The following is a 22436-nucleotide window of genomic DNA, read 5'->3' on the forward strand; positions in this document are numbered from 1 at the left end:
CTCTCTCAGGCTGGATTAGTGACTTGCTCTTAGCAGGAGGGTGCATGTCCTCTGTCCCTCTGGGGGGTCAATGTCCAGCAGCCCCCTCGCTGACCAGACCCCACCATGGTACTCAGAGCAGCTTACAAGGGCTCTTGGTCTGAAAAGATGCTGTGTCACATGGTGTGGCCCGCTGGCCATCCAGCACAGTTCTGCTGTGACAACTCATCCTTCATAGGCACCTCGAAGCCAGCTCTTCAAAGGGCAAGAATACAGAGTGACAGGACATGTCACAGAAAGCACACACACATCAGTTAGAATATCACAGTCATCCCTGCCACACCTCCAAGTAAAAGTAAGCATCCTTCTAAAGAGCTTCTTTTTTCTCTCTTTTCTCAGAAGAGCCTACAACCAGGAATCAGGATAAGCCTGAGGGATCCAGCTGCAGCTGGGCAAGTCTGTTTCAGTCCCCGGGCCTCAGTTTCTCTCATCTGTGAAACGGGCCTGTGGGACCCAACAGCAGTTCAAAACATTTTTTTTTAAAGCACAGAGAAAGAGATCATTCACCATTCAAGAAATGCAAACTCAAACCACAATGAGATAACACCACTCACCTATCAGAACGTTAAATGAAAAATAGTGACAACACCAAATGCTGGTGTGGACGTGGAGAAACTGGGTCACTCACACGTTGCTGACGGGAATGCAAAATGGGGCAAACAGGTTGACAGTTTCTTCAAAAAGTCAACACACTACTATTCAACCCAGTACTGAAATTTCACTCTGGGCATCTATCCCAGAGAAATGAAGACTCGTGTTCTCACAGAAACCTGTACCTGAATGTTTACAGCAGCTTTATTCCTAATAGCCAAAACCTGGACATGACCCAGGTGTCCTTCCAGAGGTGAAGGGATCAACAAACCCCAGCATATCCACGCTGTGGAGTACTACGCAGCAGTAATCAGGAAGGAACCACAGATACACACGACCTGGATGACTCTCTAGAGAATTCTGATCAGTCAGAAAAGCAAATCCCCAAGAGTTACATACTGTGTGGTTCCTTTCGCATGCCATTGCTAAGATGATAAAATTATAGAAATGGAGAACAGATGAGTGGTTGCCAGGAGTTAAGAAAGAGGTGGGGGATGGAAGTGGGTGGGGCTATAAAGGGGCCACAGAGGGGTCCTGGTGGTGATGGAGATGCTCTGTATCTGACTGTGTCAATGCCAATATCAGGGTTGTGATGTTGTCCTGTAGTTTTGCACGATGTCACCATTGGGGGAAACTGGGTAAAGGGTATATGGGATCTCTCTGTGTTATTTCTTACAACCACATGTGAATCTACAGTTATCTCAAAACAACAAGTTTAATTAAAAAATAAACACCACAGAGCCCATTTTACCTATAGAATGTTATGCAGCCCAAGATGTGTGTGGGGTGGACGTGAAGATGCTCTTCTTGAACTGGCGTCCTGGCCCGCAGCCTCCCCTCTGTCTTCAGGGGCATCCCCAGTTTGTAAACTCATGTGCTAGAGGACCCCTAGGGTGTCCCCAGCTCTGGAATCCGCAGGTTCCAGGAGACGTCACTGGTGGGCATGCCAGCCTTGGGTTTCCACACCTCACCGGTTTGGGCTCCACAAGGCCAGAACCCTTTTGTCCCCTGGGCTGGTGTGGCCACTCACACCTGGGCCCTGTGAGGGTTCCAGGGTTCCAGAAGGGAGTGGACAGGACATACCAGGCCCAGACAGGGCCACAGCATGGTCCCGGAGCGCTGGGCTCCGTCTCCGCCTCTGATGTGGCTGGGACACGCCCCACCACGCCCATCACGCCACGCCACGCCCATCACGCCACGCCCACACCGTCCTGCCACGCCCACATCGCCCATGCCACGCCCCGCGGTGGCTGAATGTGTATCCACACCGGTGAGCCCAGCCCTGCCCTCCTCCAATGCCTCAGCCCATAGAGTCAGACCCCTCCGCCCCAGTCTGGCTGCCCCCCTCTCGAGGGGGCTGTGCCGAGACTGGCAGAGCGTGGGGTCTCCCGGAACAGGGGGCAGGCAGAGCATCACGCAGCTGAGCACCGGCCACGTCCCTTCTCCCCTTTGACCTTCCGCGTCACCGGCTGTAACTGGGAATGCGCTCAGTCACGTCATCAGTGCTCACTGAGCACTGCCTCTGTGGGGGGCCCCTGGACGCGACAGGCTCTCCTCACTCTCACTCTCCAGGGAGCTGGATGTTAAACCAGTAAACGCATAAGCGAGAAAATTTCACAATGAAACAGGGAGATGCAGCAGGAGGGGTTGGGGGCCTCTCTGGGGAGGGAGGTTTGAGCAGGAGGCAGCCACACAAAGGCTGGGAGACGGATGCTCCAGGGGAGAAGAAGGCATGTGCAAAGGCCCTGAGATCCGGACGAGCTCAGGGTGCTTGTGGAACAGACACAAGGCGAGTGTCACTGGAACGGAGGGGAGGGTAGCTGCAGGACCCGAGGTCAGACGGGGGGGAAGAGACCTGACTGACCTGAGGGGACTGGGTCTAGGGTGAGGAGGGGTCTAGTTTTCCTTCTCAGGGCAGGGTGAAGGCATTGGAGGGGCTGAGCTCCCAAAGGCTTTAAAAGGATCACTGTCTGCAGTGGAAAGACTCTAGGAAGGCGTGGACGGGGGAGGGGGGCGGGGACGGGACACACAGCTGTCCCCAGACCTCCCGAGTGAGGTTGTCCGGATCCACGAGCGTGCGAGGTCCTGTTAACACACACAGCCTCTAGCCAGCTCAGACTCGCCGGCTCGTTTGTCCAGCCCTGCTGCTGCCAATGGCCCCGACCGCCCAGGTGTCCCAAGGAAGGTCAGGACAGCGGCCCTGTGGGTTATCCCCGGTGGTCACGGTCCAGGTCCTGGGTAGAATTAGGGCTCATCTTTCCGTACTTGGGCCGCCCCCCTCCCGTGAGGGCTCAGAGCCTCCTGAGATGCTGCCAGCTCTCGGCAGTGCCACCTCCCGCCATCTCCCTGCCCTTCCTCACCGTGCTCTGCACCACACAGACTGCCCCTGGGACTACAATTCCCAGGCTCCCTTGCCCACCCACTTCCGGGTGGCGCCAGCCAATGGGAGGGGCCAGTGGGAGCCGGGGCCGGGAGGAGGGGAGAAGCCGGGTCCTTCTCCTCTCTGGCAGCTGCCGCAGTTTCTCCGGCGGTGTCTGCGCCTGCCCTGTGGCTCCTATCAGGCGGCCCTGGCTCCTGAGCTCTGACGGTGCCCACCTGCCCCCGTGTGCGGGGGACAGTGGCACCCTGTAAGTGTTGATGTCGGGGCTGCCCACCTTCCCCGGTTTGCCCTCCAGCTCTTCCACCATCCCTAGAAAAAGTTCCTTCTATTCAATTCCCTCCATCGACATAGCTGGCAAGGGCTCCCTTGTCCCGACTTGACCTGGGGCCTCTCTGGGCACCGGTCACTTCGGGCCCTGTCGCCCAGGCCTCCGGTCCCTCAGAGAGCACCCGCTCAGCCTCTGCCCACGAGTAGCCCGTCCTGAGAGGAAGGGCACCTTCCAGGTCCAGGGCGTGTCCACTCCTCACCCAGGGCAGGGATCTGGGAGTTTCAGCCTCATCCTGGAGGCTGCAAGAGTCCTGGAGGCCCGGACTCTTAATTGAGAGGGAAAAGAAAAGCACTGACCCTCCTAGGCTGTGGAATGTGCCTCAGTTTCCCCACCAGCAAGAGGACGACAGACCAGGTGATCTTCCAAGTCCTTTGCTGAAATTCCAAGTTTCTCTGATTAGGCAACAATAACAAGGTCTATCATTGATTGAGCACCGAGTGTATTCCCCCGTGGTGAGTGCCCTCCACGCATGGCTTCCTTCAGTCCCCACAACCTCCTCCTGAGGCAAGTGTGATTAGCATCCCCATTGCACGGATGAGAACACTGAGGCACAGAGAAGCTGACTCACTTGCCCAAGGTCACACAGCTGGAATCTGATCTAGTGTCTGTCTGACTCCAAGTCTGCCCCTCTAACCACTCTCCCACTCTCTTGATAATAAACAAAACCCCAAAAATTATTATTGACACGTAGTTGCTCACTCAAGGAAGATTTATTGTGGTCCTACTGGGTGCCAAGCTGGCACTGCACACTGACCAGCGAACACAACAGACAAAAATTTCTGCTTCATGAAATTTATATTCTGGTTGGGGAAGGCAGATAATAAATAAGTTATAGAGCAGAAGACATAAGGTGCTATCGAGTGGACTAGAGCAGGAAGGGCAATGGGAAGTGCTGGGGCCGGGGAGCATCTAAGAGAGGGTGGGCAGAGGAGGCTGGGGGGAGAAGGCTGCGCAAATAGGAGAGGGGAGGAGGAAGATGACCATGCACATATCCAGATGAGGAACAGCCTCGGCAGGGGACGCAGATGCAGGGTCTGGGGCAGAGGGTGCGGGTGAGGGCGAGGCCCAGGGAGGAGGAGGCTGATGTGCTGGGCTGGAGTGGGGGTGGGGGATGAGGACCACAGGGAGGGATCAGCCTTGACCCTGGCTGAGACGGAGCCCTTGAGGGCGAGCAGCAGACCATGCCAGGAGCTGACTCATGTTCTAGGATCCCACGGGCTGCTGGAACTGAAGGTGGGCTTTTGGGAGTCAAGGATGGAGGTCTGGAGGCCTGAGAGGAGGCCGCTACAATAACCCAGGGGAGGGACGGTGGCAGCTCTGCTAGGCCGTCAGGGGGCCTCTCCACTCTGCCTCTCCCTCCTCCGTCGTCTCCCCGAGGGGAGGTAAGGGCCCTCCACCGATACTCGCCCAGCTGTCGTGCCCTGCCCTGGACTTCCCCACACCCCGCCCTCCTTGTGTGAGCAGACTGATGTCTCTCATCTGTGCTGGGCACAGAGCGAGCTCTCCATACAAGTTAGCACATGTTCCTGATCATACAAGGCCCGTGCGCTTGGTGAGAGAGATGCTGAGAGAACCCCAATCCCAGAAAGCTCTGGAGTCAGAGAGATCTGGGTTCTAATCCCGACTCAGCCACACCTCACTGTGGGATCCTGGACATGGCACTTGCCCTCCCTGGGCCTCAGTTTCCCTACCTGTAAGATGAGGAGGGCCCCTCGGGTCACACCCTCCCCCCAGAGCCCATCTTTGCCTCCCCCTTGCAGACAACCCAACTCAGTGGCTCTTGAGATCTTCCCAAGCAGCCCTCCAGCGGGCGAGCGCCCCTTCCTCACCGTGGACCGCCGCGGGGCCCTGGGACACTGCAGCCAGGCTCTGACGGGAGTCGGGCCTCGCTCTCCCCCTCTGCGCAATGGCCACACCGCCGGCCCCTCGGCATCTCTGATGATATAAAGTGCTGAATACCGGGCCTAGGACAGGGGACACGCCTAATGAGGGCGAGGCCCTGTGAAGAGGAGGCAGAGACTGAGGGACTCAGCCGCCGCCAGGAAGCGCCTGGAGCGCAGAAGCCAGAAGAGGTGAGGAAAGATCCTGCCCTAGAGCCTTCTGTCCACTGACACCTCCACTTTGGACTTCTGGCCCCCAGAACTGTGAGACAATAAATTTCTTTTGTTTGAAGCCACCAAGTTCCTGGTAATTTGCTACAGCAGCCGCAGGAAATTAATACAGAATTGCTTCTCTCAATATTCTTGTCTCACTACGGTTATGATTTACAGCTGCCTGCACAGACTGTGAACTCCCGGAACACAAGGACCCTGCTCTGGGGGCCTGCAGAGAAATGGGGTCCCCCTGGCCATTCTGCTGTAGGGAAAATCAGTCCCCATGGGGTCAGGCCGAAAGAGGCTTCAGAAGCTTCAGGAACAATCTTCTTAGTTCAGGTCCAAGGAGTGGCAGAGAGTCGCCCAAGTGCCCCTGGGAAGACTCAAACCCAGGAGCCTGTCGCAGCTCCTGCCAAGGGTACCTGCAGCTCCCAGAGAACATGTCACCCTTTCAGCCAACAGTTCAGGCCCTGCCTGAGTGACAAATTGGAGGGAGGAGAGAGAGAAAGAGAGGAGGCTTAGAGATCTCTCTGGACTTTTGGTTCATTTACTCAAGTCTTTGAAAGAGGCTGCATTTTATTAGTACCAGAGAATCGAGTGCTGTGATTCATGGGCCTCAGGAAGAATTGGCCCTGTGCCCCACACGTATTGACAGGTAAGCTGGAATTATAGGCTGGGGGAGAGAGTTTGCCTGTGGGTTTCTGGGGGGAAGTGAATTCCTCTTGCCAGCCTCCCTCCATCCCATGCCCCGCACACACACCTTCTCCCAGGTGGAGCCTCTGATGCCCAACTCTGGCCCCCATGCTGGGTAGGAGACACCCTGTAGCCCGTGGCCTCCTGCCTCTTCCTGGCAAGCTTAGACTAAGGCCTCCGACATGGTCCAAGAGTCCAGTCGTGATGACTGATGGTCAGACTCTGGATGTGGAGGCCCTGGGAACAGCCCTGAGGTCCCCTCTGATCCCTAGGACATCACTCATAATGATTAAGAATGGTTATTGCCCAGTGTACACTTGATTAACGCTGCATGCATGGATGGATAGATGGATAGATGGATGGATGGATGGATGGATGGATGGATGGATGGATGGAAGGAAGGAAGGGTGGATGGAAGGGTGGATGGATGGACGGACAGACAGACGGATGGACGGACGGATGGATGGACAGACGGATGGGTGGATGGATGGATGGATGGATGGACGGATGGATGGACGGACAAACGGATGGGTGGGTGGATGGACGGATGGATGGATGGATGGATGGATGGATGGATGGATGGATGGACGGACAGATGGATGAACAGATGGATGGATGGACGGATGGATGGATGGACGGACGGACGGACGGACGGATGGATGGATGGATGGACGGACGGATGGATGAACAGATGGATGAATGGACGGATGGATGGATGGATGGACGGACGGATGGATGGATGGATGGATGAATGGATGGGTGGATGGATGGATGGATGGATGAGTGGGTGAGTGCATAAGGGAATAGATGGATGATGAAATGGATGGATAAATGGATGGATGGATGGATGGATGAATTATTTTGGAGTCAAACAGACCCAGATTCAAATTCTTATTCCTCCACTAACTTATCTGTATAACTTTTTCAAGTTCTTATCTCTGAGTCTCAGTTTCCTCAGCTGTAAAATGGGGGTGATGATGCTTAGCTTGCCGTGAGTTCTAACAAAACTGTGCATGTAAAGAGACTGGTCCAGTTTTCCTCACAACCCCTCTCAGAGTCTCCTGGGGGTGACTCATCTGGCACACAGTAGGTCCTTAGGAAGCCTTAGGCAGGGCCTCACTTCTAAGCCCCAGATCAGCTGGCTCTCTTTGGGGCACTGAGAGACCTTTCCTCTGTAGAATCAGAGGGAATTTCTGATATGGACTCCCACTGGGGGATCGGAGGAGCCAGGCCAGGACGTGGGCCCTGTTCCCTTGAGGACCAAGGCCAACACAATCCCCAAGACTCATCCTCCTCAAGAGTCCACAGCCTGGAGGGCTCACAGCACGTGCCTCCTAGCTGATCACGTCGCAGGTGCGACCTGAGGAGGAAGAAGAACCAGCAGCCCCTTTCCTCCATCCTCCGCCCCAGGAACTGGAGAAGGGGGGACCGTGAGAGCAGAAACAAGTCCACGCACTGTACCTCTCTGGGGGACCAGACACAAATTCCCAGCCGCTCCACCGACCAGTGAAGGTGATGTTTGGGAATCTGGAATTTTCCAAGTGGCCTCCACCCCTACTCTGCTTGTGTAAAACTCAGGACATGATATAGGTTTCGGAGTCAGGCAGGACCTGCGTTGGCTTAATGTGGTCAGTCCCATCTCCTCGACTGTGACATGGGCAGAGGGTGGAGAACACCACCAACCTCACAGGGCAGACATGCTGCTGCAAAAGATCGTGTAAACCGTATCACTTGAAAGAGACGGGCGCCGTGAAGAGCAGGTTACTGTGCAAGAATGGAGATTCTCATCCTGTCACCCAGGCCGCAGGCCCCTCGGTGGCCGCATCATTTTCCAGGGCTGGCTATCACCTGGAGAGGGGCCCTGCCCGGCTAAGACCACTCCAGTGGTCCTAGTGTGAGCAGCTGAGGTCACACAAGCGAGCCTGATGGATGCAAAGAAAGATGTGGCATCATTGTTCTCAGCTCTTCGCCTGCTCTTGGCAAGCTGTCAGGGGCTCTGCTAGGGAGACCAGCCATATTCCAGGCTGAAGCTGCCCCATCACAAACTCCCCAAAGTTTGCCCTATTAATGGTCCTACTCAATCCTTCCTTCCAGAATAAATCAGTGGAGAATTCTCTTCTCCCCGCAGATACAGCCTCTAACAGGGGCCCCAGGAAAGGGCTCTCAGAATAATTGAATAATCCCAGACGAGTGTGAACAGCAGTCGAGGAGGCATGTGGAAGAGGAATCCAAGGTGACATTTATTTCTGTCAACTGGTGGTCTATTTCCCCGATACTATTTCCTTGTATACAGATAAGGAGTTATCTTAAATGACCATGTCTCTTTCAATTTGTACTTAACAGTCAATCCCATTTTCCTTATATGATACTATCGCAGCTGGATGAAAAATGCATTCAATAATCCCTAAGGATCTTCATATATCAATATCAAATGGTCTGAAATTGACCTGTTATAAAATCCAGTCCTTCAAACTAGCAAGAGACTAAATCAAAAAGAAGCGAATTTCAGTGCTCACGGTGTTTGGCGTACGCTGAGTGCCCTGGCACTGAAGCTCGTGTTTCCCAGGGCCTTAATGAGAACGAATGCTCCACGTCCATTAAAAAATGAAAACTTACCTGAAAGATGTATCTGGATTATTGATACCTCTGCCTAACGAATGGGGCTTCTCAGGTGGACAGACCTGGCAGGAATACTAAGGAACAGAGAGGGGTTAACCAGATTCACTCAACGAAAGTTCTTAGGAACGTGAAGTTTGCGTTCCAAGCTGCAGAATGTCATGGAATTCCAGGAGGAGGAGCTTGGGCTCAGGAAAGAAGACTCAGACATACGGCTCGCGAAATTGTCTGTTCATGTTCCTCGATCCCATCTCAGCAGTAAATATGTGATAGACATTCTTCCCAAGTTCCTCTGATGGCTAAATAAAATAAGAGGAGCTTAGTCACTGTTCACAGCTCTTCATCCACTCTTAGCTAGTCATCAGGAGGTTTCCTAGGCAGAGCAATTTTCTTCCTGGATTCTAAACTCTCACAGATTCACCCCATTAACAGTTAGGATGGAAGAAATTTCTAAGTTCTATCTAACTGAATCATCAGAATAACCCTCTGACATTAGAGATGAAGAAACCGTAGCCTAGGGCAGTAAAGGGACCTGCCTAGGGCCACATGCCTAGTGATAGAGATGGGCCTCAAGCCCAGACTCTCCTAACCCGGACATTATACCCTTTACCACTGCACATTTCACCCCAGCAGGGGCTTAATTAATATTTGCCAGTTAGAGGAGGGGGAGGGAAGGGGAAGAGGAAGAGGATGGTGATACAGATGACCTTTGGGGTCAATGAGAGGAAGGTGAGGTCTCCATGATTGGGGCAATCAGGGCAGGCTTCCTGGGAGAGGTGAGTTAACCAGTGCCCAAAAGGGGGCAGAAGCTAGAATTGGTTGTTTGACAGCCTTATGCTATGTCCTTGCCACCCATTCGGCAACATGTGGGATCTGTGGGTAACGAGGTTAGAGAAGACACAGGTCCTGTCTTCAGGGAGGCCCAGGTCAGGAATCGGGTCACCACAGGGGGAAGAGTGACAACTTCCACGTTGGATGGTCTAGTCTACAGAAGGGGGGGCAGGAGAATCAGACAGGCTGGGTCCGAATTCCAGGGTGGCCCTCCTTGAGCTAGTGACCCTGGGCAACTGACTTTCCCTCTCTGAACCTCACGTGTTGGTATCTGGAAAGCGCGGCAATCAAACCAACGTTGGGTGGTTACAAGCATGACAATCACGCAGGAGAAGTTCTCAGCACACAGTAGGTGCTCACAAAACACTGGCTCCTTTCCCATCCTGTAAGGAGCATCAGCTCTGCGAGGTCAGGGACAGCGTCCGTCTCGTTCGCCGCTGGGTCCCCAGTGCCAGACACCATCAGTGCTCAGTGGATGTTTGTCTAATGGAGGGACAGAGGGACCCCAGCTCCAGACATCACATCCAGGGCTAAATGTCCTGCAGCCCCTGTCCCCGCCCAGAGGAACTGTCATCCTGTACTTTCGACCAGGGAAAAGCCCCAGGCGTCCTTTGCTTCCTGCCTGGACCCTCCCCCAGCTCTTTAGCTGTTTCACCACAAGGGCCAGGACGCCGCAGAGCCCCACGTGGATCTCCAAAGTGTGTGAGTGCAGCCTGCCAGCGTCAAAGCCGAGAAGTTGAAAGAGCAGGCAGAGAACAAACCTAAACACATCCCAGCCAATGCTGGAGGGTTTGGTGAGCCAACCTTCCATCAGGGGCGGGGTGGTGGGGCAGTGGGGGCAGTGGGGCTGCCCCAGAACCTTTATGCAACAAACATCCTCTGAGTATATAAGAAGCGCAACCCACACCTATTAGCATCACTGGGTACCACGCACTGTGGTGAGCTGTTTCTGAGCATGCACCACCCAGTCATCACAGCAACCCACAGCAACCCACCTTGGCTAAGACTGCTCTTCCTTACCTGCCATAAGGGGAAACTGAGGCACTGGGGGTTAAGGAGCCTTCTGAGGAGACAGAGATGTGAGATGAGGCTGAGCCCTCAGGAGTCTGCCATCCAGCGAAACGGGCATTGGGGACAATTCTGAGCATGTACTGGTGTATTGCGGTATATTCATGTATCCATCGTGAATGCTTTGGTGGAGGTATATATGAAGCTGCCAGAGCAGAAGCAAGGAGGGCTTCCTGGAGGAGGTGGCATCTGAGGTCTAAGTCATAGCAGTAGTGATGGCCACATTTACTAGAAGTTTCCCAGGAAATGGGTAAAATGATGATACTTTACCTGCCAAAGGATAGAGATCTGGCCCAAAGAATGGTCTCCTGTGGGCTCTTTAACCTCTAACCATAACACCCTCCAGATGCTTCCCATTGGACTCAGAATGCAATCCAAACTTTGCTGTAGCTGTATCCAAACTTTGCTGACCATCCCATGCTGTCCGCCCTTCACCACTCCACTCCAGCCACACTGGCCTTCTGCCCATGCCTTGGACACTCCTAGCTCTCACCTTCCCCAGAACCTTTGTACATGCTGTTCTCCCTATCTGGAATGGCATTCCTCCACTTTTCATGTGACCAGCCTCCTCTCATCTTTGGATCTCAAACCAAAAGTCCTATCCTCAGAGAGGTCTTCCCTGACCAGCTCTCCAGCATAAAGTAGACCCCCTTCATTCTCCATCTAAGCCCCTTGTTTATTCCTTTGGGGATACTCACACCTTCCAGATATTTACTCATTTGTCTCCCTGACTGGACTGTGGATTCCATGGGAGCAGGGATTACCAGGCCTGTCTCAGTACTGCTGTATCCCAGCCCCTGTCACGCAGTAGGTGCTCAAAAAGACTTGTCAAATGAATAAGTGAATGAATGAACCGATGGCTTCCAAGTTTGAAGGAATGATTTTGGGCAGAAGGAGCAAACATCAGACATCCCTTACATGGCTGAGAGACTGAGCCAGAAAAAATGAGCTAGGGCCCAAGATCATTACAAGTGTGCCCTGTCCTATGAAAGAGGGGGTCAGAGGTGGCCTCCTGGAGACACAGCCCCGGTGGGCCCAGAAGCATGGCCAGAAGTGTGTTGGGCCAAGGAAACAGTGGGCATGGGGTCTTTCCTCCTCACCATGTGCTTGTTCAGAGTGGTCCCAGAAACACCTGTGTCAGTGTTTTGGGTAGGGGTAGACAGATATTTGAAAGTCAGATACCCAGGCCCCTCCCCAGCCTGCTGAATCAGATTCTCCAGGGCTGGGGCCTGGGTATCTGCATTCTCAGCAGCAGCGTTTGAGGAGTGTTGCATTTCTCAAAGTCAGCCGGAAATTCGGAGCCAAACTGGGCCAAGAAGTAAGTTGCTGACCACGGAGCTGGTGTTCTGGCACCCCTCCCCCCCAGGTCTCCTTCTCTCCCCCTGAGCATCGGTACATCTCAGGACAGCCCTCCTTCCATCAGGAATTCCCCGCTTCCTGAAAGACCCTCACAACCCTCCCCCCTGTTTGGTTCAAAAGGACTTGGGCTGCGCCTGGGTCTCCACACTGCGCCCCCGGAACTTGCTAGATCAGGGAGAGAGATCTGCAAACACGATGCAAACATCACTCATCCTGTTTGGTGCTAAGAGAGCTCTTCTTTTTTAAAAGAGGAGAAAAAAGTCCCTGATGATTGACTGCGCTTTTGCATCTTCTAGCCATTTGTTGCCGTGTAATATAGACATTTGCCTGTCAACAACAATGCAGTCAGTTTCACAAACACACTCTTCCACTGGCTTCGTCGGGCGGAGTGTTTTGACTGGCTTCCCTTGTTGCGTGTCTGTGCGCCGCTCTGCCCCGACCAGCTGCAACGCAGGCTCAGGCTGTCCGGAGGTTTCTCTTGCCAGCAGACCTCCAGCCCTTCAGACCGCAGAGTCTGACCAGCCTGGGTACCCGGTCCGCGAGAAGCAGGTCGAGGAGAAAGGATTCAGACCTGGCCTCAGATTGGACAGTCTCCAAGACTCCAAGCCTTGGGCAAGTCGTTTTCCTTCTCTGAGCCTCAGTTTCCCCCTCTGTAAAGTGGGGATCAGCCGCAAACCTTCATTGTGAAGATTCAATGAGCTCATCTATGTGAAAGAGATAGTTAAACCCTCGTAGCTTCCACCTTGCTGTCCCGGACCACTTCTGGGGTAAGCCAGCCACCATGCTGTGAGGATGCTCGAGCAGCCCTGAGGATAGCCCAGGCGGAGACCCAGGAACTGAGGCCCCTGACCCACAGCCAGCCCCAAGGGAGCCACCTTGGAATTAGGTCTTCCAGTCCCGCTCAAGACCCCAGATGATGACAGCCCCAGACATCTGGCTGCAAGAAGAGAAATTTTGAGCCAGGACACCCAATGCAGCTATTCCCACATTCCTGATGCACAGAAACTGTGAAAGATAATAAACGATTATTATTGCTTCAAGTGACTAAACCTTGGGTGATTTGTTTGTTACACAGCAATAGATAACTGATACACACAGTACCTGGCACAGAGACATAACCTGAAGATCAATAATTGCCAATATTTCTTGTTTCCTGGGTGCCAGGTACTCCGCCCCGTGATTTACAGACATATCTCCCTCCCTCCCTGGGAGGTAGAGACCAGTGTGAGGCTTGTTTTAGAGACCAGGCTCAGAGAGGTAGAGCCAGTGCCCAAGGTCACACAGCCTAAAAGTGGCAGAGCCAGGATTTGAACCCAGGCCTGTCTGACCCCAGAACCAAATTCTTAATCACTATACCAAACAAGCAATATGAATTATTGTTATCATTACTGGTACTGAATTTTGAAGGGGATGTTTTTCACAGTGGGAGGACTAAGAGAAAAAGCAAATTGTCTCTGAGCCCCCCAATCCTCCATGGCAAATGGGACACAGCCCAGACTCCCCTGCCCTCAGAACATAAAACCCGATGACCTCAGGTGACCATGCGGAGGAGGCACAGAGAGGGTGGGGTTCCCAGGGCGGCCCAGCGGGGACAGCCCCTCTGCTGCCTGCACAGCTGCCTGCCAGGGCTGCAGGGGTTAAAGTGAACCGCTAGGCTGCAAAAAAAATCTCTCCACCAGCGTAAGAGCAGGGAAAAAGGCAAAATGATTGTAAATTCCGCCAGGGGAATTCTGCCATGAATCCGGCTCACCTTTCGCGGGCCGCCCCCCGCGCCCCCCGCCCCGCCTGAGAGGATAACTGACCTTTGGAGAGAAATAATGAAAAGAAGAAATTCCTTGGAGAAAATAATGTGTCCGGGCCCCAGTAATGAGATCGGCTCCTTTTATGTTGCCATGGCGACCGCAGTCATTTTATAATACAAAATACATGAATGGGCGCGGGCGGGCGCAGCCTCCGACCCGGCCGGCGTTGGGGAGGGGTCAGGCTCGCGCAGGCTGCGGGCTGGGGTCGGCCAGGGCTGGGGTCAGAGGCCGCCGTGCCTCATTTCCCCCGGGACGCAGGCCCGGCTCCGGGGCTCTTCTCAGGCTGGGGCCTCGGACTCAGAGAGGGATGGGGCGCGATGGGGACATCCGCCTCCTGGACCACTGGGGGAGCCGGGCCGAGGCTCTGCGTATTCATAATGTGGGCGATAAGCCCCACTCTTCTGTGGGTGTGTGTAACCTAGGGCGGGGTTTCTCTGTCCCCGTCTTATGAGGGACAGGATAGCAGCTCCATTTTACAGATGGGGAAACTGAGGCTGGGGAGGTGAAGCAACTTGCTGGAGGTGACGCGATAGGGACTCCAGCCCACATATGGCTGGGGCCACAGCTTGGGGTAAAGATCGTGGACTCAGTGTCCACCGGGAGGGGTCACGAGGGAACTTTCCAGGTGTTGGGGACAGGCTATGTTTGGTGATGGGCAGCGTTCATCTGTAAAAATGCACCGAGCACTCACTGAAACTTTGCACCCTTGAGAGTCGGTAAGTTAAACTTTAATTTTTAAAATGTGCTTGTTGAGGGGGGTGCATCTAACACAACATGGAGGTGCAGTGTGGGGCCCCAGCTTCGCGACTTCCTCCTCTGGGCGCCCCCGGCCTTGCCCGTGAGGTGGCACAATAACGTGCCCACCTCCTAGGGTTCCTGGAGGACGCTGTGCACACGGCGGGCGGCCTTAGCTGGCGGCTTGGGATACAGGAAAAGTTCAAAATGCGGACATGTCCTCACTCCATGTGTGTCCGGTACTCTCACGGTGATGGTCAGGACAGGAAAGGCAGGTGCGGCCAGAAGACTTCTGGAGAAAGAACCCACCAGAAGAGAGGAGGACAGGGAGCAGCAGGGAAGAGGGAGAAGGAAAAGAATGCCAGGAGGGGAAGACAAGGAAGAGTGTGGGGAGAGGACAAGAGGCAGTGGACACGGGAAAGAGGCGGCCGGGAAGGGGGTTCGGAGCTGGGTGTCTGGGAGAATCGTTCGCTCTTGTGCTGTGCGGCCTTGGGCAAAGCGCTGTCCCTCTCTGAGCCGTGGCTTCCTCATCTGTAAGGATAATCTGGGAGGCCCAGGGAGCACACAGTAGGTGTGCAGGCTGCTGAAGGAGGAGAGAGGGAGGACAGGAAGGGCCGCGGGGCTGCCCCCCCTCGGAGTATAAATTTACTCCCCATCCTGGCGGCACCGTCTGTCTGTTCCTTGCCCTTGAAAGCCGGCTCAGAGTTCTGTCACCAGCCATGGGAACCAGAGGCCAATTCCAGCGGGGACTCTTGGAGGGAAACGCAGTGACAGCCCTTAAAATAACAGCCCTGCCGGCTTTTTATAGGTCTGAGCCTGAGCGAGCGGCACAGAGAGGAGTCACAGAGGTTTCTGGCTGAGAAAAGAAATTGGGAAGGGAGAGTGCGGTGTCTGCACAGAAACTGAGGTCTGTTCCAGAGGGAAGGCCTGGAAGGACACGGCACGTCACCCAGCGGGCTGGCTGCAGCAGAGCCACGCCGTGGGTCAGCCGGCCCCGGGCTCTGACCAGCCGCTCCTCCTGAGCTGGGCCACCTCGGGCGTGTCCTTTTGTCTCTCTGGAAAACAAGCCTCATGTCCAAGGCCGCTCACACCAGCCAAGAGCTTCCTACGCCAGCTCTGCTGAGCGCCGCACATCTGTTATTCCTGTTAAGCCCCACGATATGTGGTCATCCCCAGTGTACAGATGAGAAAACTGAGGCTCAGAGACGTCAAGCGATGTGCCCAAGGTCACCCAGCTGGGGAGAGGCTCGGCCAGGGTTTGAGCTGAGCCCGCACTCCTGACACTGTGCTATTCGGCCTCCCTGCTGCCTCCTTGAGAGGAGAGGGCCCGCCTCGCATGGGGCACATGGTCGTGTCAGCACACAGCTCGGTGGTCCTCACGTCCCCACCCTTGATCCTAAGGCTTTGAAATCCCACAACGGGATGGGAGAGCCTGGGGAGAAGCGGAGCAAAGCCCGGGGTCTGGGGAGAGGCCAGTGTTACATCGAGGGCGTTAGTACTGGGGCCAGTTGGACGCTTTTCAGAGAAATTCCAACTTGCTGCTCAGTAATCCTTGAGAAAAATGTCTTGGGGCAAAAAGGAAACGTTAGAACAGGCCCGCTAGCAAGAAGACGGAGCAGTCTTTTCATTCCTGTGTTCTCTTACACGTTGTCGCGGGAGGAGCCAGGTCAGTTCTACAAAAAATGTTATCCCGTCGAGATTTGTAGGATTGGTGTCCGAGCCCATTTTGCAAGCAGCTCACAGTGTGATTGCGGGCCTCAGTTTTCCCACCTGCAAATTGGGAACTAAGAGATCTTTGAGATTCCTTTCCATTCTAAGTGTCGACGGTCCCCATGACACCCTCGTGAGGCCAAGCTGGCCGTGCTGTCCCCATTGTGCAGATGTGGAAACTGAGGCTCAGAGAAGGCAGAGGCTCGGTCCCAGGGCCCACAGTGGCTCCTATTGGAGCACAAAGCTTAGCCCCCCAGGCTGCTGCCCCCGCGTGATGAGAGCCCGGGGGTGACCTCGCAGGGCAAGGGGTCCCTTTCGAGGGCCTGGCTCCTCTGGGCCTGGGCTTGGACTCGGTGCCGGGGAGACATCTGGGGGCAATCTGGCCACCCCCTCAGTCTCTGGGTCTCTGAGACGTCCCGGGGCGTCAGCACATCTGGCCGGCTGGCAGGCGCCACAGCAAACATCTGGGGGAGGCAGGGAGGGGGCGGAAGGAAGCTGATGTCCCAGGGTCCGAGGGCCGGAGTCCTGGCCCTGCTCCAGGGAGCCAGGTGAGCACCGCCGTGCGGGGTCTCGGAATGAGTGTGCGAGTGCGTGTGCATGCAGGTGGGTGTGTCCATGTGTTTGTGTGCATGGGTGTATTGTGTCCACGTGTGCTTGTGTGTGTACCGCTGGGTGCGCATGTGTCTAGGCGTGCATAGTGGTGACAACGGTAAAGACTGGGCTCAAATTCCAGCCCCACCACTTCCCGGCTGTGTGACCTTAGGCCAGTCACCACACCTCTCTGAGCCTCCCCTTCTTCATCTGAGAAGATGGCCCCTGGCAACAACACCCACCCTCCTCCAACTTGGTGGCTTTGCTGAGATAACACGTGACGACCGGTTAACGCTGGCCCACAGCAAAAGCTGCATAACTGGTGACAATTATTCGTCTCATTTTCCTGCCAGCTGTGTCTCTGGGCTGCAGAGATCGGGCCATCGGGCCTGCCGCCGCCCCCCGTCCGTTCGGGAAGGGCCTGCCGCGGGAATGCCATATTTCTATCATCTCCCAGACGGCATCAGCCTTTTCAGAGCCCGTTCCCTTTGGCTCGCAGCCAGGTTTAGGAGTTTTACGAAAATTCCCAAGACCTTTTGCCGTCTCGACTTGAGAAGACGGGGCTGCTGGGGCCGGGAGAAGAGGAGAGGCTACTGGAGGCAGGAAGCAGGCTGCGCTCCGGGTCCCGGGGAGGGACGGCTGGCGGAGGCTCTGAAAGGCTGGGACGTTCTTCCCCGAGTTAAAAATATGCAGCACGTCTGCTGCGGCGCGGGCCTCGAGATCTAAATCTCTTCCAGAAAGCACGAGGGTACCGCAGCACCTACGTCTCAGGCTGGGGAGCACAGGGGGTTGGTCGGCCCCGAAACTGAAGGCTCCCAGCTGGCCTGTGTCCACCGCATCACCGCCCCGGGCGGCGCCGTCCCTTCTGCTGGGTCCACGTACCATTAGCCACACTCTCTGCTGCACGACACCCGGGTCTGGGGTTCAAATCCCTGCTGCTCTCCTTACTGGCTGTGTGTCCTCTGAAGAGTTGCTTTACCTCTCTGAGCCCCAGTTCCCTCAACTTTAAAATGAGAGCAAGAAGGCATGCCCACAAAGAGGCCTCTGAGGATTAACAAAGATGGTGTCTGAGAAGCTCGGCCTGCTCTCATTCCAGAATCAGGCAGGGCCCACCCCTGGGGGAGCTTTGCCTCTCGTGATGCACGCAATTGTTTGAGGGGCAAGAGATGCCCCCAGGCCTGAGAGTCAAGAGGCCTGAGCTGTGCTTGCTGTGTGGCCTTGGGCAAACCACTGAACCTCTCTGGGCCCCACCGTGAAATAAGACAGTTGAACTGGACCCACAAGTCCCAAAATTGGGTTTTAAACACAACAGTGGCCAAGAGATGGCAGTAGGTGGCACACAGGCAAAAAAACATTTTTTTTTTTGGTAATTCTGAAATATTTATTTTAATATGTGTTAAAAATATCCCCACTTTCAACCTGGGAAGTCGTGGATATTGTTGCTAAGGCTGAGGCTGAGAGCTTTCTCAAGGGAATCAGCGTCAAGTGGAGCCGAAGAGGACCTTGGTAACTAACGGGGCAGAACCGTTGAGACCGCCCGGGAAGGACCAAGGAGGGGAAACCTGCCCGGGTATTCTGCAGAGGAACTCAGTGAGAATCTGGCTTCTCCCTTTCCTAGCTTCGAAATTAGGAGCGAGTCATTGCATCTCTGAGCCTCAGTTTGCTCCTCAGTGAAATAGGGGTGATAAAGTGCCCCTCCCGGGCTGTGAGAAGAGATTTCCTGAGAAGGAGGCTTATAAAGGACTTGACATGAGCCCGGCGTACATCAGACGCCCTGTGTAATGATTCTTATTCCAGAATTCCAACCGTAGTCCAACTAAGTAATAGTAAGCTTCCATGTTACCGTTAATTGCATCATCATTTTCCAGACACTGTTGCAAGCACTTTATGTGAATCTGGCAATGATCATTTCTTAAGCGGCTACTGTGTGTCAGGCCCTGTACGTGTTCTATCTGATTTAACCCTCGCAACAGCTCCAAGGTTCACGCTTTCGGTGGGTGTTCGTGGAGCACTTACCTGACTCCAGACCCAGAGGACGGCAGGGTGAGGGGGCCGGCAAAGCCCTGCGTCGAGGCAGACGCTCTTCCTCACCCCCGTGTCACAGCTGAGCAGCTCGGAGAAGGGACAGGGCTCCGGGAAGGGCCAAGCCAGGACGTGAACCGAGCCCGTGGGTCCAGCGTGCAGGCTGTCCCCAGAGCCACGTAGAGCAGGGCGTGAAGAAGGCTGGAGACCCGCCCGTGTAGGCCCAGGAGCTGGAGTGTGGTGACCCTTGTCCTCCACACTCCCTGCATCCTCCCCGCTGGGGACACGGCTGTGCACCGCCCTCAGCCGCAACCAGACAGACGGCGTGACTGCTCAGCCCCTGCCCATGCGAGGGGCCTCACCTTGGGGTGGAGGGACCCACTGGGGCTGAGCTCGAGAGAGAAACGCTGGGGGTTCCACCTCCATCTGATGGGCACTGGGCCCTCATTCTGTCCATATTGACTCCAATCCTGCCTTTCAAAGGGAGTCACTGTCGCTTACACAGGGCTCGGGGTTGGACTGAAGGAGATGGGGCTAGAAGTGGGGAAGGATGAGAGGGAAACTCCTTGGAGATGGGGACCCTGGGGGCTCCTGCGAATCGGGCAGAGGACTTGGCCTTCCTAACTTGGCTCCACCTTTCCAGCTCTTTGACTTCGGCCATGAGACCTGAGCCTCAGTTTCCTCATCTGTAAAATGGGGGTAATCCTATCAACCTTGCTGAGTTCCCCGTGTGTGAGACTGCACACGTATGCACGTGAAGGTGGCCCGGCGTCCTGCCTGTGCCCTGATGCAGACTCCCTGAAGAGACTCTGCATCTCTTAGCAGGAGTGGGCTAAGCAGGGTGGCTCTAGCGCTCCTCCTCCAGGAAGCCTTCCTTGACTGCTTCCTGCTGGGCGGACTCTCCTGCCTGGAATCTGCTGCAGGGCTTAGGTCAGAATCGCACACTATTCTAGCGTCACATCCTCGGGGTGTGGTGGCCTTTAGTGGGTGCCAGGTTCCCCCGCTCATTTTACAGATGAGGAAACTGAGGCCCAAGGGGGAATGAAAAGCCACTCTGGACCTCTCCATTGCGCTGCTCCTCCTGGCTCTGCCCTCTGCCCCTCAAAGAGCAACGCCCTTCGCAGAAACAGCATGCATCAGGCGGCCCATCACTGAAGTCAGCCTTGACCCCCAGCCAAGGCTGCCCCTCGACTTCCCCGACCAGGACCCCCCTGGGTCCTGCCCTCGCCCCAGCCCTGGGAGCTCCAGAATGGGGGCGCTAGGCAGGCCGGGAGTTCATCACCTCCTGGCTGCTTCTGCCACGTCAACATGCCAGGGGCAGGCTGGAGGGCTGCGTGTGCCCCGGCAGGCGCCGTGCATGGGTGTGCCCTGTGGGTATCTGCATCTGCAGCGGGTACACGCATGCCGGTGCCCCAGCGGTACTCACGTGTGTGGACTCTAGAGTGGATCATGTGTGCGCCCGAATGTACCATGCAGACGGGTGTGCAGGGGTCACATGAGAGGATGTGGAGGTCTTTGAACATCTTTGAGAAGGTTCTAGGCCCACAACCCCCAATGGTTCCTATCACACGAAGAAGAAAATCTGAACCCCACGTCATGGCCGCAGGACCCTAGACGGGCTGCCTCGTCACCCTCAGTGGCCTCGTCTCCACCCACTCTGTCCCACCGTCTCCCCACTCCTCACGACTTTTGCCCTTGAGGTTTCCTCTCCTGGAACATTCTGCCCCCAGATCTTCCCAGGACCAGCTCCTCGTCATGCTTCATGATTTCAGTATGGCCTTGTTGCCCGGGGCAGGGAAGGAACCTGGGGATCAGGCACGATCCCCACTTGATGGTAATCCCACACACACACCCCCGACAGACCCCCACCATCACACCCCGGTTATTTCCACCACGGGCCTTCCCCGATCTGAACGATTTTGTTCCGTGTGGTTTGTTTTGGGCTCACTGAAGCGTCTGCCTCCCCCATTAGACAACATGTTCCAGGAGGACGTGGCCCTTGTCTGCCTTTCTCAGAGGGGGCAAGCTGCCTGGCACAACTTGCTCATAATGTACTCATTGGGCTGAATTGAACTGAGTGTGGGCATGTGCGTGTGTGTGTGTCCCCGTGTGTGGGGCAGGCTGCGTGCTCCTGTGCTAGTGTGTGTGGGTGCATCCGTGTCTGTGTCCGTCTCAACACGGATATGTGTCCATGTCGTGTGTGCTGAGAGAGCGTGTGTATCAGAGAAAGATGCTCCAGCACTAAACCCACCGGCTGGAGTCCAGAAGGGGCCTCCCACGTGTGGGTCACTGTGTGCGTTCCCCCAGGACACTGTTGACCCCTCAGTGTCTCAGTACGGGGTCTCAGTTCACCTTCCCTGCTCCGTGCCAGGTGGTTGCATGAGTCGCCCCCATCACACAGACGACGGGGCTCAACAGGGGAAGCCGTTCCCAGGGCCCCACCGTGAGCCAGTGAGAGTCGGCATCCCACCCCAGGCCCTTGGGCCTGAGCCCCCCAGGGCCTGCTGCCAAGTCCAGAACCTTCCAAGGAGAACAGAGGACACACAGAAGGCTGTGGGGGGAGAGAATTCCTCCCGCCTCAGCCCCCTCCCCGCCCTCGGCGGCCCGTCCCCACGCGTGACGGCAGCGTGAACGCAGAGCGGAGCAACAGCTGGTCCCCACCCCGATCCAGATGTGGGGAGACTGTCTCTCCCAAAATACTCTCCTTGTGAAGTCAGAAACGCTCCCAGTATAAACAAGATGTGCTGCACGCGCTGGAGGGAGCTGCTCTCGTCGCCGGCCGTCTGCGAGCCCCCTTAGTGGGCTCTCGGCTGAGGGTCTCTGGGAGGCCCCCGCTCCAGTGCAAAGCCGTTCACCTTCGTGGAACGAGCTTCACTAATCAATTGTCTCTAAACGGAGGACAGGAGCCTGAGGGACTGCACGGGGACAGGGGCGTCTTGATGTGACAAGGGGCCTGGGGAGGGGATCCTAAGTCTGGCCTGTTCGGCCTCTTTCCTCACCAGCCCCTAACTCTGCCTTTGTCTCCATGGAAGAATTTTCTAGATCCCCACCCATGTCCTGGTCTGTCACTCTTCTTCATACCATTCTGCCTAAGATTCATTTGAGGGAAGAATGTTCCTGCAGATGAAAGGAAAAAAAAAAGAAAAAGGATTCTCTAAAATCACTGACTTGACCTAACCCAAAGCTTGGACAGGAAACTGAGGTGCAGAGAAGGGATGTGACCCACGAAAAGCTAATGTTTAGTAAAGAGGGGTGGTGCTCAGGTCCCTCACCCCCCAGTCCGGGGCTCTTGGTAGATCTCTCTGTCCCACTGGGGGTGGGGGTCGCGCAGGGTCTGGAGGGAGGGGGCTCTAGAAGGACAAGGCCTCCTGGACGCCAGCCCCGCGTCAGGCACAGGGTCAGGTGACGGGCGGGAGGGAAGTGATGGGGATGTTGGGGGGGTCTCAGGGAATAACCGTTGGTCACCATGACACCAGCCTTCTGCCAGGAATCAAAGAGGAACCCACTAGGGTGGAAATGTCGGGTCAGGCACGGCGGGCTCTGTTCCCACATCCGGAGAGGGCTTCCCCAGAGAGGTG

Source organism: Diceros bicornis, chromosome 35 (genome assembly GCF_020826845.1).
Source record: "Diceros bicornis minor isolate mBicDic1 chromosome 35, mDicBic1.mat.cur, whole genome shotgun sequence".
Taxonomy (NCBI): Eukaryota; Metazoa; Chordata; class Mammalia; order Perissodactyla; family Rhinocerotidae; genus Diceros; species Diceros bicornis.